Source organism: Pteronotus mesoamericanus, unplaced genomic scaffold (assembly GCF_021234165.1).
Source record: "Pteronotus mesoamericanus isolate MK-2021 breed Mesoamerican mustached bat unplaced genomic scaffold, CSHL_Meso_final contig_502, whole genome shotgun sequence".
NCBI classification, from domain to species: domain Eukaryota; kingdom Metazoa; phylum Chordata; class Mammalia; order Chiroptera; family Mormoopidae; genus Pteronotus; species Pteronotus mesoamericanus.
In genome coordinates, this window is record NW_026555187.1 from 5,547,992 (window position 1) to 5,561,335 (window position 13,344).

Here is a 13,344-nt window from a genome sequence, read left to right on the forward strand (position 1 = left end):
GCCCCCTGCCCTGTCACTGGTCAATCAGCGGAGAAGACAGCCCGGAAAGGCACACCTGCGGAACTGATGCAGCGTCTGCTGAAACCCTTCTCTGAGAACTGTCCGAATAGTCTCGCCTGCAAGACAGAGAGAAAACCCTCAAGACGAAGGGCCCAGTGCGTGCGCTCCCTCCGGGGAGCGTGCCCTGCCACTTCCTTCCCCCCTTCCTCCCTCTCTTCCCCCCACAGGCACACGTCTCCTAAACTCTAAGGGCCCTGCGACTTGGAACCAGGGGAGCAGTGGGCAGTGGCAGCTTGTCCCAGGCTGACTCCCTAAACCTGTCCCCAAGGCCCCCTCTTTGACTTCCTAGCGAGCTCAGGCAGCCCAGCCTGGGCTCTCCTGTTGCTTCTATGCTAAGCCCTTCCTTGGTTTACTGTCCCCAGCTCTAGTAACGTATCCTCATAGTCACCTGGGCTCATGCTGTGAAAACTTACCTGAGCAGGAAGTTAAGAACTCACGTACGCGACAGCTGGTCCTAGGCAGCCCCGCTCAGGGCCAGACCCCCTCCCCTTCTGGCAACAAAGCCAGCTCTTGGGTAGCAGAGTCCATTTAAGGAAAGGTCCCCTCCTGTGTATTACCTGGAGCGGCAGTTCGGAAAGCCCATGTGCAAAAGAGCAGAGGTTCCTGGAGTCAGAGTGTGCCCAACTAAAATAGTCTGCGAAAATAGCAAACTGGAAATTACTCTAAAGTTCCAAAAGGCAAAACCGGAGTGTAAGGAATCTTTTGTTGGCTACCCCGTGACCGTTAATAGACTAAGAGTTCTCTTTCTCCCACTCTTTGGCCCCTAAATTTAATTTAGAACATCTCGGGATATTTTCTCATCATCCCTTACACCCTTGCTACATGAATTTAATCCTTTGCAGATAAAGGCGTAGAAAGCAGGGCACCACATTGTTAAGGTTTTGATTCCTTACTGTGAGCGGGGATTTCCAAGGCTGGGAGTGATGACCAGGAGACCGGGTTGGGTGGCAGGGGGACTAGAATCCCAGCCGTGTACTTGAGCTATGTCACCTGGGGTCACTTATGGCCCCCGCCCTGCCTGTACTGCCACGCGTCCTGATAAAGCGGAGACGGCGGGCCTGCCCTGCTCCTTTCCAGCTTTGGGCCCCGGGTGTGCCCCGCTTCATGTGTCAGAGGAGAGGGGAGGGAAGGCTGTCTGCAGGGCCGTTGTAAACCCTGGGAGCAGTGGGGGCCCCTATGGGAGGCTGGGTGGGAGGCTGTGTGGGAGGGTGGGTGCCGGCGGTCTGGTGCTGGGAAGGCCGCAGGGCACATGGTCGCCGCCCCAGCAGTGGCTGCTCCTGCTTGAATGGCTCCTTGAGGGGGCGGCAGGGAGCTGTGCCGCGGGGCGTCGGGGTGTGAACGCAGGAGCCAGGCGTCAAGCGAGGCGGTGGTGGCGGGGCGGGGCCACAGGCCTGGCATGTCCTGGTGCTTCAGTCATCCCTCTGGCAGGCACCTTGCATGGTTCCATGTGAAGGGCAAGCAGGGAAAGTATCAATCCATGTGGCTGCAGGCGGCTCATCACTCCAGCCCATGCTAAGACGCCTCAGTCCCTGTTCGGCGGCATCTAACCTGCTACTAATCTTATTCAGTGTATTTTTCATTTTTGCTGGAGTACTTTTTTTATATTTATTTTTATTTTTAATTTCTAGAAGTTCTTTTCAGATCTCCAGTATCTCTTTACTAATTATGTTATCGCAGGGATGGGTAAAATGTTTCTTTTTACATGTTTCTGAATTCTGATAAGATTCGTAGCAGTTATTTTAGGTCTTTGTTTATTAATTCTAGTGTTGGTCGCTTCCTAACTTGCTGCTGTCAGTTGGGTTTCTTCCTGGTTTGGGGGATTTTATTTTTCATGCCAGTCATTTACAGTTGGATAATACACATCCACATTGCGAACAGTACTTCCACTGGTACGGGTATTGGGGTGGTTTTCTAAAGAGTGTTGGGGATTGTTATGGTCATATTTAAGGAAGTGAAAAATTAGTTTGCTCCTCTGAGGCTAACTTTTCATTTATGTCTTACCTACATGTGTCTTAGGTGGGATCTAACCTCATTAACTGCTAAGGATGTAGTAACCTCTAATAATGAGCAAGCACCGCTTCCACGAGCTCTGTCCGCTCTGGTGCAGAAGGACGTGTGCTTGGCGGTTTCTCGTGCCGGTTTCCTATGCTCTCTTCCCACCTGGGCCGGTTCCTCTCGCGTGTGCACAGACCGCCACTCGCCCAGGCCCTGGGTGGGCCCTCCACTCATCGCTGGGTCGCTCTCTGTGCCGTGTCTTCGCCTCCAGTTCTCTGCCCCGCGCTCGGCCTCTGGGAGCTCCGATCGGCGTCTCCTCAACAGAGGCCATGGGAAAGCCCTTGGGGGCCCCTCTCTGAGCTGCAGCCTGGAAACCGGCCTCGGTCAGTGCCCTGCAGCCGTCCCCAGGCTCACCTCCTTGGTGTCCCCGGGGAGGAAGCCCTTGTTCACCCACCAAGAGGCTGACGAGCCCTTCGCTAGGGACAGTCTGGGCCCTGGGGGAGGGAAGCAGAGGACGCTGTGCTTCTCCCGCTCCTGGGAGCCCCCAGGGACCAAAGGACTAACCGCCCCGGGAGACCCCAGCGCCCTCGCCTCCGCCCGGCTCCAGAGCGGCCGCCACGGCAGCTGCGAGTGCCGCTCCCCCATACCTCGCCTGGCAGAGGTGGGGCCACGGCGTGGCCAGGCCTCACGGTGTGTTACCGCTGGGCTGGAGGACGTGATCTTGATTAATCGGCTTTGTGGGTGATGGTTGTACTAGCCCTAGCGTGTTCTGAGATGCAGCACTTACCTTGTACCCGGCTCTGTCCTCAGCGTTGTCTGTACACAGTAATTCATTGAAGGGTCACAGCAACCGTAATGTGTGGGGCTCTGATTATCCGTGTTCCCTGCTGAGCAATGTGAGACACAGATAAATCTGGTGACTTGCTGACGGTCACGCAGCGATGCAGTGGAGGGGCTGAGCGGGGTCGGGTAGCAGCGTCCGGGGCAGCAGCCCAGCGTGTAGGTCACCGGGTCCCCTGCTGAGCGCTTGGCGCCCATCCACGAGGCCTGCGGTCAGCCAGCACGGGGTCACTGCCCGAGGGTCCCTGAGAGGTCCCTTAGCGCAACCTGCTATTTCAAGAGAAGTGACACGAGGTTTGGAGAGGAAGGGACGTGGCTTCCCCAGGATCGTGCAGCTCCTCCGTGGCTGGCCCTGGACTGGGAGGCAGATGACTTGACCTTCAGTTCAGTGTTTTACTACAAACACCAACTCAAACTTCAGAAGCAGATCTATCGCCAAAGGAAACCTTGAGAACTAGGGCGATGCTTATGTCTAGGCTTCTGAGGGTGCGATGGTCACGCCTGTCTGTGGAAGCATCTACGTCTTGAGCCCCCGGTGAGAAGCAGGCTGAGGAAGGGCCCCCGCTCTCACTGGCAAGCCCCGCTGACGGCCTGTCGCCGGGAGGGGCAGGGCCCATCGAGTCCGCGCGGCACAGCGACTGGGCAGCCCACGCCTCTTCCCTTCTCATTCCTCCCGCCCCGCCCCGATCTCTGGCTGCGTCCTCAGGTTCCCTCAAGCAGAGATGACCATAAACTACAGATCCCATCCTGTGGGTTTTACACCTCCCTCAATATTTGGACTTTATATTTGTAAGCAACCTTTTGGGGCTGATGGCACAGTCATTTTCTTGGTGGCCGTGGTGATTTCACAGACACATATGTGTGCCAAATCAAATTATATGCTTGAATTATGTGCCGTTTGTTGCATATCAATAAACCTATTTTTTTAAAAAAAAAACTTTAAGTAGACTGTAACTGTTATAAGTATATATTGTCTGCTCTATAACAACTGCAAAAAATTGAAATATTTACAAATAAAAAGCCAATAAAGGATGAAAATGCAATCCCATAAAATATTTAATTAATATTAAAATGTGCGGGGAAGGAAGAACTGGTAAAATAATAGACTGGATGAACAGCTAGTAAATAGATTTTAACAATATCAGTTATTACACTATCTGTAAATCCACTAAGCATTACAGTTCACAGTTTAAAAAGGTTGCAAAAATGAGAAAACGAGACCAAACAATGTACTGTCTATTAGAGATGCAATTTAAAAGCAAGACAGATATATTGAAAATAAATGGATAGAAGAAGATATAACATTCAAATACTAAGGATAAAAAAATCTGCTGTACCTATTTTAATAGCAGGTAAAGTTGGTTTTAAGGAATATTGCCAGAGATAAAGAGGGGCCCTTTGTAGTAGTAAAAAGTTTAATTCATTATTTCTAGGAATCATAAATGTGTATGTGCCTAGTAATACAGCTTAAATAGACATAAAACAAAGACTAAGAGAATGAAATGGAGATTATAATGCTTTCCTATAAAATTGATTGAATGAGTAGTTGAAAACAACAGTAAAGCCATAAAAGATCCGAACACAGTCAAACACTTTGACTTAATGAACATTCACAGCAAACGTGCAGCTTCTAATAAAGACATCCTTTTCACATGAACATGGTACTTTCATCAATTTGGACCACATTCTGGACTATAACCACATCTAAATAAGTTTAAAAGAAATGAAATCATATAAAGCAGATTCCCTTACCTAAGTGAAATTAAAATGTAAATAAAAATATCTAAAAAGATTTCCAAATTTGATATATTGAGCAACATGTCTCCTCCATAGTTCAAAGAATAAATCAAAACTTGAAAATATTTCAAAATTAATGATAATGAAACTATAACCCATCAGAATTGTAGGATACTGCAAAGTAGTGCTTAGAATAAAGTGAGAGCTTTTGGTACTTCTATCATAAAGAGCATATGATTCAGTCAAGGTGGCCAGGTGGGTAAATGCGGTACTTTCATCCTTCCACGACTACATGAAAAGCACAACTAAACTACAGAGAAACCATCATTCAGAATGGCCTAAAATCTATTTACAGGGAAATTCTGCAACTAAGGATATAAAGAAGAAGCCACATCAAGACTGGTGGCAGGAGCAGAGACATGGAGCAGGCTGGTCCCACACCCACATGTAGTGGATAAAAATTGGGAGGGATATCTTGGCTGTGGAGGTTGCCCCTGAAGAGGGAGGGTCCCAGCCCCACACTAGGCCCCCCAACCCAGGGTTCCAGTGATAGAAGAGAAGTCCCCATAACTTCTGGCTGTAAAAAACAGCAGAGATTGAGGCTGAATGAGATAGAGGGCTGCTAAAGTCCCCAGCATTCCTTTTTTAAAATTTTTATTGTATTTTTTAATAGTTAATTTTTATTGTATTTTCCATTACCATTTATCCGCCCCCCCCCGCCATCTTCCAACTCCACACCCCCCACCCCCGCCGCAATCACCACACTGTTGTCGGCAGCCATGAGTTCTTTTTCTTATTTGCTCAATCCCTCCACCCCCAACCCCCACCAACAGCTGTCAGCCTGATCTCTATCTATGAGTCTGTCTCTTTTGCTCCTCAGTTCAGTGTGTACACCAGATTCCACATATGAGTGAGATCATGTGGTACTTGCCTATGTTCATTGCAGTGTTATCTACAATAGCCGAGATCTGGAAGCAGCCCAAGTGTTGATCAGTAGATGAGTAGATATAAAACAGCTATGGTACATTGACACAATGGAATACTACTCTGCTGTAACAAGGAAGGAAATTTTACCCATTTGCAACGGCATGGATAGACCTGGAGAACATTATACTAAGTGAAGTAAGCCTGGCATTGCTCTTAAAGGGCCTGAAAAAGGACAGACTGGGACTCACTCCCTCTGAGCCCCAGCTCTGGGGCAGCAACTCTACAGTCACCAGGGACGTATGGGGAGGAACTTGATTGTCTGGCAGCAGGACCAGTGCCAGCTGTCTCATGACAGCTTTCTCTCAGAGAGAGGTGCTGGCACAGGACACTGTTTCTTCTCTGAGCCCTCCCCCAACAGAGCCAACAGGTGGATACCATGTCTGAGTCTCCATCGACTTGGCTATCACTCTTCACCCCACCCTGGTGATTCCCTGAGACCTCGCCACACCAACGTGCAGGCCCAATAAAGCTGTTTCCAGTGGCTTTTCCATACCAACAGTCTGTCTTTGCACATTCTTCAGACTTTATTAAAACCTCTCAAACAAGCAGAATCTGGCCTTGTGCCCAGTACCTCAAGCTAAGTGGCCCCAACCCCAGCATGAGAGACACTAGGCTTTGGTTCACAGCTTGGCCTCTCCTGGGAACATCTAAGCCCAGCACAAGTAGCAGCCATCTGCAGATCGCTTTGTAGCCCATACTGGGTGGCCCCGGGCAGAACACAGGTAGCAGCCGACCATGGCCTGCACCTCCTGGGAGGTTCCAGAGCCAGCGCACCCAGCGGAAAGCTTCAGACCACATCAAAGCACCACCCAACCACCTCCACAAGTGACACACTCAAAGGGTGGACTCAGCAGGCAACAGAGCCTCACTGAAGTAACTCCTTCTCCATGGGTTGGGTCCCGCACAGCTGGTCCTCCATGGTGCTCAGAGCCAGTTGGGTTGAGGGTAAATCTCTGTCACTTAGGAGCCAAGAGCAAGGAAGACTCAACTATGGCAGGAGTGTGTACACAGCCTACAAGGAAAGGGGGGGCACGCCTGGAGTGCTTAGCTCAGGTAAATGGGGAGCCTGTGCCACTGGACCCTACATGACACTTTCCACATTAGGCTACTCTACCAAGCCTGAGAGATGTAGAAGCTCTTATCTAATACATAGAAACAATCACAGAAAGGCTGCCAAAATGAGACGAACATGCCCCAGATGAAAGAACAGATCAAAACTCCTGAAAAAGCTAAACAAAATGGAGACAAGCAATCTATCAGATGCAGAGTTCAAAACACTGGTTATAAGGATGCTCAAGGAAATTAGGGGAAGAGTAACGAACTGAGAGAAAACTTTAACAGCCTAATAAAGGATACAGAAACTATAAAAAAAAGAAATGAAGGCTACACTAACTGAAATGAAAAATAATTTACAGAGAATCAACAGAATAAATGAAGCTGAGAATCAAAACAGCAATTTGGAAAAAGGATGTGAAAAAACATCCCATTAGAATAGCAAAAAGGAAAAGAATGAAAAAAAAATACAAGAATAGTGTAAGGAGCCTCTGGGACAACCTCAAGCATATCGACATTTGCATCTCAGTTGTGCCAGCAGGAGAGGAGAGAGAGAAAGAAATTGAAAACCTATTTGAAAAAATAATAATGGAAAACTTTCCCAACTTGGTGAAGGAAATAGACATACAAGTCCAGAAATCACAGCAAGTCCCAAACAAGATGAATCCAAAGAGTCACGCACCAAGGCACATCATGATTAAAATACCAAAGGTTAAAAACAAAGAGAGAACCTTAAAAGCAGCAAGAGAAAAGCAGTTAGTTACCTAGAAAGAAGCTCCCCTAAGACTGTCAGCTGATTTTTCAACAGAAACTTTGCAGGCCAGTAGAGACTGGCAAGAAATATTCAAAGTGATGAAAAGCAAGGACCTACAACCAAGATTACCCAGCAAAGCTATCATTTAGAATCAAAGGACATATAAAGAGCTTCCTGAACAAGAAAAAGCTAACGTAGTTCTTCACCACCAAACCAGTATCACATGAAGTATTAATGGGGCCTTCTTTAAGGAGAACAAAAGAAAGAAAGATGAAAAATATGAACAATAAAATGGCAACACACATATCTATCAATAATTGAACATAAAAGACAAAATAAAAGAACAGGCAGAACAGAAATAAACTCATGGATACAGAGCACGTTCTCATGCTTGCCAGATGGGAGGGGCTGTGGGGATGGATGAAGAAGGTGAAGAGATTAGGAAGTACAAAATGGTACTAACAGAATAATCATGAGGATGTAAAGTACCGCACAGGGAATATAGTCAACAATATTCTAATAGATATGTATGGTGGCAGATGGATACTAGATTTATCAGGATGATCATTTCATCAGTTACATAATGTCTAATCACTGGGGTGTACACCTGAAACCAATATAACATCGTATGTCAACTGTAATTGAAAAATAAAAAATGGTTCAGGAAAAGGTATTCTGTCCGTTTTTGTGAATTTTTTTTAACTTAGGACTGTTTTAAGGTAGAAAGGTAAGTTTTAAGAAAAAGAAATTTAATAAACAGTTTATGTTGAGCCTGGTTCAACTGCCTGGTTCAAAACAAGATAAAACGCAGCCCTCTCCCAGACAGAAGCCTGCCAAGCATTTGGCGACCGCTCCTCTGCACCCCTCAATTTTTTTAATGCTGGGCCTTCTCAAAGTTCAGACCATGGCAAGTCTCCATATATTTTTTTCTTAACAGCTTTAGTGAGATATGATTCACATAATTAATAACCAATTATTATTTATTTGTCACCCATTTAAAGTTGTACATGTCAATTCTTCTTAATATATTCATTTTTAGAACCCTGTCTTTAATCACTTTTAGGACATTTTTATCACCCCAACAAGAAACTCCATACCATCAACAGTAGCTGTTCATTTTCTCCAGCTCATCTGCTCTTTTATTAATTTTTTTTAGCCCCCCAAATTTGTCTTGGACACAGCTTATTCCCTGGACTGAGCTGACAGATCATGGATATCTGACCAAAATCTCAGAAGCAGTAGGCATTTTTGGTGGAAGTCAAAGTAGTGAAGTAGTTCTTTTTTTTCTTCTTCTTCTTCTAAATTTAGATCTTCAGGGGAAAATACTTGTGAATCTAGGCAAATGTGACAGGTAAACACTTGTTTTGAGTAGCTTTGTTTTCTATAGATTCTATTACTTCAAGAGATGCAACGTTATCTCCACCAGCTGGATGATACATATGCATCAGGCCGCAGCCACATTTAAGCTTAGGGAATTTTAAAACTTTTTTTTGTTCAAGGCAGCAAGAGTGAGCCTCCCTGCATTTTAAAAACAGCTGCTGAAGGACAGGGCTCCCCATCTTTCTTAGCCTAAGTCTGGGAATGAACTGCTGGACCTGCGAAGGCTGCAGGCTTTGCACTCTTTTTGTAAAACTTTGCTTTCACTTCTGCTTATTGGTTTGAGTCACTTTTAAAATCCTAGTGTCACTGGCCAGATAATGGGTGTTTTGAGCTAGAAAAACTTCTAACCCGAAAAATTTTAGAGAGGTTGCATGTTGGTATCATAACTAGTCATTAATTAGATGAAAGGACAGAAATGATTTAAAAAATCAAAGTCCACTTGGACCCTTCCCTATTTACCTTCAGATACTGTAAAAAAATCAGACATTAGAAGTACAATTGCCCTACACTTAAGAAGGAAAAAAACAGTTGGATACAAATAAATATAACTGAACTTAAGCCCTTTAAATGTGCTATTTTAGCTTTTTAGATCCTACAAATGCTACTACAAACATTAGGTTAATTAACAAGAGAATTGAGAAAAAAGGAGGAAAAGTTAGAGATTTCCAAATGAGGTGGGAATTTAAAAGAGATTACTGAGATATAAAATGATAAAAATTGATATATTTGAACAGATTTTAAAGGATTTAAAAAATGACTAGAAATTTGGCAAAATTAGAAGCTGATTTTCAGTCTGATAGAAATTTTTTTAAAAAGTCAGCATCTCCTCTCCCCAGGCCCTCTTACTGGGTAAATCAGAAGTGTAAACACAGCTCAAGACTGCCTGATGCCCCAGAAACTGAAGGGAAAAAATTGGAATGAGGCATTTTAAAAACAGGAGCAGCTACAGTTTCTCATGCCCAAACGTTCTTCCCAACCACCTTAAAAACTGTCAAGAGCAAGAAAAAAATTTTGTGACTTATCTATATTTATTAGTAATTCTGTTAATATTTTTATCTCTTTTTGTGGCATCTGTACATTTTCTGTATGGGACGAGGATGTTTTCTACCTCTTGGTGGTGCGGGGCATTGGTGGGACCCCAGAAATTTCACTGCTTTAACATAACCTTTTCTTCTGTTTGCCCACTTCCTTTTTTAATCACTAAGCCCTTATGACATCGGACTGTTTCAAAAATGAAACTTTAGATCTGTTAACCACAGAAATAGAGTTTCAGTCAAGCTAAAGATAACATTTTGATTTCATCAGCCCCAGGCAGGTGAAAGTAGATGACACTTTTACAAAACCAAGCAGAACAGCGCCCTGGCTGATGTCAGGACCTGATACAATGATCAGCTACTCCATGTCCGTGACCCCAACTCCTTTAGCCTGATTTTTCCTTACGTAACCCATTCCCCGAAAGCCACGGGGGAGCCAGGTGTTTGCATACTGGCTTACCTGGCACACCAGGATGGGTGCCATTTCCTCAACTAATAAAGCCTTATTTTCTTAGCTGCAAACTCCTGTCCACATTTGATTGGGCTTCGATGCGCACAGGCAAGTGGACCCATTTAGTCCAGTAACAGATTTACAACAAGCCACCCCAAGATGTGCCTCAGTGGTATGCAGAATGCTTTGAGCTAAGGGCTCAAGAGAAACTTCTGTCCTCCCTTTAACTACCTAAAAGAGCATGATTCGGGGCCTTGCCCATAATAAGGTCAATAACTTATCAGCGATAACTTCCTTTGACCTATCTATAGGGCAGGGCAAACTTCTCTTTACTGAACGACGTCCTTATCATCATTTAAGGACCTTTTGAAGCCTTCTAGGTGCATTACTTTATCTGTAGCGCAGGACGTCTTGCATACCTCAGTCCCTCTTTCTGTCTCTGAACCTCTCCTGCAGGGAGGTCTCTGACTCTCCTGTGTGTGGGGTTCCCGTACATATGTATGTATTAAATTTGATTATCTTCTCTTGCTAATCTGTCTCAGGACTGTGTGATCATTAGACCAGCCAGAAGAACCTTTATAGTAGAGGGAAACATTTCTTTCTCACAGTGGTATTACTAGTTTGTAATATTTAATTGGCTTAAAAGAATTAAATACTTATATGCATTAATAAACAAAAGCTCACTCAAACGCTTTTCAAGATCATACAATCTAGGAAAATATTTGATATTAAGTCTGGTTTAGTTTTGGTTAAAGAAACATGTTTTCTGAGTTATTGATTGTGGTATTTTTGTTTTACCTGGGTTTGCAGAAATGGGTTCATGTTATCTCTATTACAGAATTTGTCAGCCAAATAAAAAATATAACTCTGCTTAGATTAACCTGTAAACCCACTTAGATTATCCTAGATGGTATAAGGCTTGTGTGATTGTGTCCTATGGCTAAGAGTTTAGCAGAATGGCCGAGACTTAATTAGTTAAACTTCCTTCCATACCTACACCATCCCTGACATTGACTATTGCCAGAACTGTTTTATAGTGAAAAGCCCAGGAAAATTTGTAGAACCAGGGGGCTGATTCAGCTGAAGCCACCGGAGGCCGGGAAAATAGCCTGAGGGACCTCATTCTGACATCTCATAAACTATTGTCATTATACCCTCATTATAGTACTAAGATCTTTTCCCAGGGATGGAGTTTTTCCATGTTTGAACATGCAATGTATGCACTGGCATGTTTTCTAACTGCTCATGTGCAGGAATGTCCCCACCAATACAAGTGAAAACAAAGTTCACCTTGATGTTTGTGCATGATTTAGCTGAGTAAAGATGAAACCAATCTTTTGCTCAGGGGCACGAATCTGATCTGTTTATGGACACCTACACCCCACCCCATTACCTTGGAATCTGCCTCCTTGCAATGAACTACATTCCCTCTCATAAAATCATCTTGGAGTTGTCTTTTATCTGGCAACTGATGAGTAATTGGACCCAGTAAAAGTTTTTAGAGGCAAACTAAAAAGAATGAGGAAAATTGTAGAATGTTTGTGAAGAGAAATCTTGAACAAGGAAATTTCATATATGGTTAAGCTGAATAAGATAGGAATACATTTAATTAAGTAGATTAATTTAAATATCAAACATAAACTGATTCAAAATTAAGAGTTTTTTTCCTTCGTTTGAAAAAAATGTGGTTTTGTCCAAATATTATGAGAAATTTTTTCCTAGAAAACAAAGATGCTATGTTTTATTAAAATAGTTTTCTGTTTTATATTGTCTTGATCAAGTCCTTGATTACTTAAGAAAACAACCCTCTCAATACTGAGGACTAAAATTTTGCTAACAATAGCTAACCTATACTTATGTTTGATATCTTTCATTGTCGCTTTGGGTAAATAGACAATTTAGCATTGTTTCATAATGATATATAACCTTTTTAATCAAGTATGTTTGACAACTCCCTAAGGTTCAAATTTTAGAAAGAGACTTTTTCTTAATTTGTAAATAGCTTTAGGTTGTTTTAATGGGTCCCTGGAATGCCTCAAAGACTTGTTCTCTCCTTATATAAAGAGAAATTTTAAACTAATTAGGCCTATTTGATATGCTGAAATTACATGGGAGCCTTTGTCAAATAAAGAAATAATAATTATGTTGTATTTGTGTACATATGTTCTTATTACTAAAATAGATGTTCCAGAGATTATACAAAAATCTCCAAGAGTCTGCAAAGTCCTGACCTAATACTACAACGCCAGCATTTACATTTACCTACGTAATAACTTTTGCCAGTGTTCTTTATTTCTTCATATGGCTTGGAGTTACTATTTAGTGCCCTTTCATTTCAACCTGAAGGATGCCCTTCTGCATTTCTTGTAGAGCAGGTTGGGTGGTATTGGTTTGATTAGCTTCTATTTATCTATCTGTCTGGGAATGTCTTAATTTCTCTTTTATTCTTGAAGGGCAATTTTGATGGATGTAGAATTCTTATATGACAGTTCTTTTCTTTTAGTGCTTTAAATATGTCATTCCATGTCTTATATTTCAGCTGGCATCCATGATGTCTGGTGAGATCAGCTTATAAACATACCCAGGATCCTTTGTTCTTGATGAGCCACTTCTAATTTGCTATTTTCAATCTTTTTAGTCTTTGTCAATTTCAGTATAATCTGTCTCAGTGTGGATCTTTTTAAGTTTATTCTGCTTGGAGTTTGTTAACTTTTCTGGATCTGTAGATATGCTGTTTATCAAATTGGGGAAGTTTCTTCAAATAGTTGTCTTCTGATTCTTTCTCTGTTTTTTCAGCTTCTGGGACTCTCATGTCCAGTACATTTATATACATACTGCTGTCCCACAGGTTGCTTGGGTTCTGTTCATTTTTCTTCATTCTTTTTTCTCTGTTCTTCAGACTGGTTAATTTCAAGAGACTTGTCTTTGTGTTACTGATTCTTTCTTCTGCCTGCTTATATCTGAAGTTGAACCCATCTGGTAATACAAAGACTTGAGGAGACAAAGTGAAAGAATGGACAAAGATATTCTGTGCAAGTAGAATCCAAAGAGAG